This window comes from Pteropus alecto, unplaced genomic scaffold (assembly GCF_000325575.1).
Source record: "Pteropus alecto unplaced genomic scaffold, ASM32557v1 scaffold53, whole genome shotgun sequence".
In the NCBI taxonomy this organism is placed as follows: Eukaryota; Metazoa; Chordata; class Mammalia; order Chiroptera; family Pteropodidae; genus Pteropus; species Pteropus alecto.
The window spans coordinates 4,871,034-4,875,287 of record NW_006434366.1 but is presented as its reverse complement, the minus strand read 5'-3'; the positions used below and the strand labels follow the sequence as shown (position 1 = coordinate 4,875,287).

At 45.2% G+C, this 4,254-nt stretch overlaps 1 pseudogene; it reads left to right on the top strand.

Moving 5' to 3' along the window:
• Positions 1–1,232: 1,232 nt before the first annotated feature.
• Positions 1,233–1,352, top strand: LOC112477596 (annotated as a pseudogene).
• The last annotated feature ends 2,902 nt before the right edge of the window (positions 1,353–4,254 follow it).

Here is a 4,254-nt window from a genome sequence, read left to right as displayed (position 1 = left end):
ATCACACCTCCTGATTTCAAGCTACACAATAAAAGTATGGTAATGGCATTAAAAAAAAATAGATAAATAGACCAATGGAGCAAAATCCAGAGCCCAGAAATAAACCCGAGCAAATACAGTCAACTAATATTTGACAAGGGAGCCAAAAACACTCACTGGGAAAAAAAAAAGAGCATTTTCAATGAATGTTGCTGGGATAATTGGATATTTACACGTGAAATAATGAAACTGGATCCACATCGTACACCACTGACAAACATGAACTTGAAATGAAGTAAAGACTTAAATGTAGACATGAAACCATAAAAATCCTATAAGAAAACATAGGACTAAAGCTCCTTGACACGGGTTTTGCTAATGACTTTTTGGATACGACAGCTGGGGCATGAGTAACAAAATAAAAAAAAAAAATGAACAAGTGGCACAACATCCAACTAAAAAGCGTCTACACAGCAGAAGAAACCGTCAACGCGGTGGGAAGGCGGACTGTGGAATCGCAAGACATATTCGCAGACTGCGTATCTGATATGAGATTAGTATCCAAAACATATGAAAACTCATAAAATTCAATAGCGAAAAAGCAAAAAGAAGACAGCCCAATTAAAAAATGGGCAAAGTACCTGAATAGACATCTCTTTAAAGAATACGTACGAATGGCCAATAGGTCCGTGAAACGATGCTCAACATAAGTAGTTATGAGGGAAATGCAGATTAAAACCACAATGAGCTATCACCTCATGCCTTTTAGAATGGCCATTATCAAGAAAGACGGGGGCTAAAAAATGCTGGCGTGGATATGGAGGAAAGGGAACCCGCGAAAAATCGGAAGGAGAGCTACAATATGATCCAGTGACTCCACTTCCAGAAATACAGCCAAAGAAACTGAAAACACTGACTCAGAAAGATCTCTGCACCCCATGTTCACAGCAGCATGATTTAGCAGGATGAAGAAGCTACATCCGTACACAGAATGGGGTATTATCCAGCCATTAAAAAAAAGGAAATACTATTTGTAACAACATGGATGGACTTTGAAGATATTATGTTAAGTGAAATAAATTACAGAAAGACAAATACTGTGCGATTTCACTTACATATGGAATCTAAATAAAAAACAAAAACAAGTGAAAAACTCACAGAAAAGGAGATCAGACTTGTGGTTAGCAGAGGCATGTTGGGGGTGGGTTGGGAGGAGGGGACTGGAGGCAGGTGGTCAAAGGTACAGCCTTCCAGTCCACGGCCACGCCCCCCTGAACGTGCCCTGATCCCGTCTGATCTCAGAAGCTGAGCAGGGTCGGGCCTGGTGAGTACTTGGATGGGAGACCACCCAGGAAGACCGGGTGCTGTAGGTGTAAAAAATAAAAGATAAATGCGGCCTTCCAGCTATAAAACGAGTTGAGTACTAAGGACGCAATGGACCAGGTGACAACTACAGCCGACACTGCTGTGTGCCACGTAGGAAAGTTAAGAGAGTTCATTAATTCTAAGAGTTATCACGAGAAGATATTTTTTCTGTTTTTCTTTTCTCCTTTTTTTCCTTTTTATTGTATTTATAGGAGAAAATGGGTGTTAGCTGAAGCTATTGTGGTCATCATGTCACAATGTATGTAGATGGAGCCATCATGCTGCACACTTTAAACTTACACAGAGATGCATGTCAGTTATCTCTCAGTAAAAGTGGAAGAAATACACCTTTAAAACAAAGGACAGAGGAACATTTTCGAAAGAAGGCACTTAGGAAAGAGCAGGCATCTGTGAGTGCGCTGGTTCCCACTGGGTCGTTTCCAAGGCTCTCCCAGATCTCATTCTCTGAGCCGAAATGATTTTGGAACTTAGAGAGTAACTTGACACCAGAGGCATGCGCGTTCATTACCGGGTTCCATTTCATTATTTTGCAAAACCCTGGTGAATAGGTCTGACTTCCACAAAGATCAAATCTGAAAAATTCCCAAGGAGATGAAGGCGAATAGGCTGCAAATCAGACGGAGGTCGCGGGTGGGCTTGAGAAGAGATGTTTGGGGATTTGTCAGATGTTAACAAAAACAGCCAACGTTAACCCCCATCTGCGGGCAGTAAAAGGTGACCACGGCAGAAACAGATGGGACATAGATCATCCAAAGCAGGAGCTGATACAGAATTAATTCCCGTTCGATCGGTGGAGACGCCGTGTGATTTCTGCAGCGTCTCTTTGCTCTTAGGTGTTCTTATACTTATGTCGTAATCGGGTCCGACGCTCTGCGTCCACACTAGTTGGGTGATTTGCACTTAAACATTTTCAGTGAACAATGATTAAAAACTTTTTCATTAAGTAGCAGAAACCTTATCCAGGTACAAATATGGCAGAGTATGTAGTGTTTGGAATCACAGAAAGTCTCTCGACTAAGGAAGTTTTTTGAGCAGGGCCATATCTGAAAGGAACAGCCAGCAGTGTTGGAAAAGCATGTGTATTAGAGGATTTGGGAACACAGTGTTTGGTGATAAGTAATCACTGAATTTAAAAGGAATTCCGATGAGAATTTTGCTGGGAAACGGGATGTCATTTGGCCCGGACACAGCCCCCGGGCTAGTCTGAGGCGGGTGTCTCAGCAGCCCCAGGACAGCCTGCGGGAGAGGCTGGCGGCCGGAGGCCCACGTCTCACCGCGTCCAGTGGGTGCTCAGAACCGGGGGAGCGGATGAGGTTCCACCCTGATTCTCCAGTCCCCCAGATAACCGGAGACGGAGAAATGCCATCGCCTGGGTTTGCAGGGCGAGCGCGAGCTGGCTGCTGCAGGGCCACACGGTATGTTAGCCGTCCCCTTTCCCTGCGCTCCCTTTGCAAAGCGGCTCGTCCTACATTCTCGGCCCGCAGTTGCAATCTGGCCGAGCTTCCCCAGGACCCAGGCACACACTTTGAGGTAAGGGGCGCAGGACCCCCATTCTGCTCCTGACTTCTCGGGGAGCACCCGCGTGATCCCAGCTCAAGCCGCTTCATCTGTCTTCATCTGTTATTTTATTTGCTTAATGAACGTTGGATGGGAGACGATTTCATCTAAAATCCCCTTCAGCCATGAGAACTGGAGCAGAAACACTCTGTCATCTCATATAAAGTGAATCCTTCATTTAGAGTGATATTTTGGACGTGAGCTATCACAAGAGTTTTAAATCAGAACGAAGGAAGGACCTTATTTTTAAGAAGCATCTAGACATTCTTAACTAAAAGTAAAGCTTTAAGGCATCAAATTATTTGGGGCTAATATCTTTCCATTGCTATTACGAAGTATTAGAAACTAAAATTTTTCATTTTGAATTACACGTGTGGACCAATTCAACGAAAACTATTGGCATTGTCGAAAGGTCGATGGTGGGTATGGACAAGCTCATATATTTCTTGGACTATCAGAGCCGCTCCAGCTGCGCACACCTGGCCCCTTGTGTGTCATCACGGTGAAGACGGAGAAATGCAATGTAGCTGATCTCGCGTCCTGGGCAGGCAGGTGTTCCTGGTAACGACACAAAGATTAAAGCTGTTTCATCCTCAGCTAGTAGACAGAAGTCTCCGAAAGACGTTCAAGACTGTAATTTCATATAGTCTCTTAGGAAAACTCAACTTTCATGCTTGTACAAAAACAAACAAACAAACCAACAACAACAACAACAAAAAAAACACAGCAAAAACCACATGTAGGCTGTGGGAGACCTGGAAAGTCGTGTGTGAATATCAGCTGCACTAGGCCATTGCTGCATAGAAAATGACCCCTAACAGCAGCATCCATTTCGGGAGGTTAAACTCAGACGTCAGGTCGCAAGCCTGCTGCGAGCTGAACTCTGTGACAGGAAGGCCGTGGGCTGGCACGGAAGAAATAGGCTGGGAGACGCTTCGAGCCTCGTAGAAACAAGGAGCGTGCAAGTCAAGAGGGGACCCCTCCCGCTCGCCCGGAACCACCGGCCTCCTTTGGGCCCCAAACCCGGGAGGCTGTAGCAGAGGTTCCAGTTGCCACCTCACTCTAAGTCACCAAGCCCCGCAGGCCTCTCCCTACAGTGACCTGCTCAAACCACCGCCCCGCCCCCAAACCCGTTACTTGCCTGCGCTGCTTTTTGTCAAGGTTTTTATCTGGTCCGTGTTTTTTCATTTGTCTCCTCTCGCCTGAACGTCAGTTTCCAGGCCCGGACTCCCTGTTTATTCGTTACCCTCGGTAACTAGGGTAGTGACTGAGGCCTAGATTTGCATTAAAATTCTTTGCTGAAGGAATAATGCATGGAATATGAATGAATGA